The sequence below is a fragment of the Sinocyclocheilus rhinocerous genome, unplaced genomic scaffold, assembly GCF_001515625.1.
Source record: "Sinocyclocheilus rhinocerous isolate Xijiao unplaced genomic scaffold, SAMN03320098_v1.1 scaffold1467, whole genome shotgun sequence".
NCBI classification, from domain to species: domain Eukaryota; kingdom Metazoa; phylum Chordata; class Actinopteri; order Cypriniformes; family Cyprinidae; genus Sinocyclocheilus; species Sinocyclocheilus rhinocerous.
The window spans coordinates 973,972-974,502 of record NW_015647960.1 but is presented as its reverse complement, the minus strand read 5'-3'; the positions used below and the strand labels follow the sequence as shown (position 1 = coordinate 974,502).

The 531-nt window shown below is 44.3% G+C and overlaps 1 protein-coding gene across 3 annotated transcripts in view; it reads left to right on the top strand.

Moving 5' to 3' along the window:
- LOC107709505 (aryl hydrocarbon receptor nuclear translocator 2-like) overlaps window positions 1–531 on the top strand; it is a 78,273-nt gene that overhangs the window by 18,276 nt on the left and 59,466 nt on the right. The gene's annotated exons all lie outside the window — the stretch shown is intronic.

Genomic DNA, 531 nt, shown 5'->3' with positions numbered 1-531 from the left:
GTTCTTAATACTGTTCCTCGCGTCCCCTGCTCTGCACACGCTCTGCATCTCTCTCTCTCTCTCTCTCTCTCTCTCTCTCTCGCTCTCATTCAGCTCAGCTCCAACAATGAACTGTTACAGTTATTCACTTATTTTCACATAGCTATGAGAAGCATTATACATGGACGCGCATGCGGTTGCTGTACTGTATTAAAGCATTTTTATCAGGATAAAACTGTATATTAAAAGCTAAAAAAGTATAAGACAACAACAAACAAAAAACATAGGCCTACCATTAAAAGCCGTGCTTGCAAAGGTTCTGCACGATCCTCTTCAATAATATCCTCTGCTTCTCGATCGGGCTCAAACTGATAAACGATATTAACGACGGCGTTGTTTACAATACAACCGGCACATGCCGCTGAGGTGAGGGGCGGAACGTATAGACGCGCACTAGAGACGGTTGAGCCAATCACAACACACTGGGCTAGCTAACCAATCAGAGCCCATCGCCTATTTCTGAGGGAGGGGCTTCATAAAAGAAGGAAATGA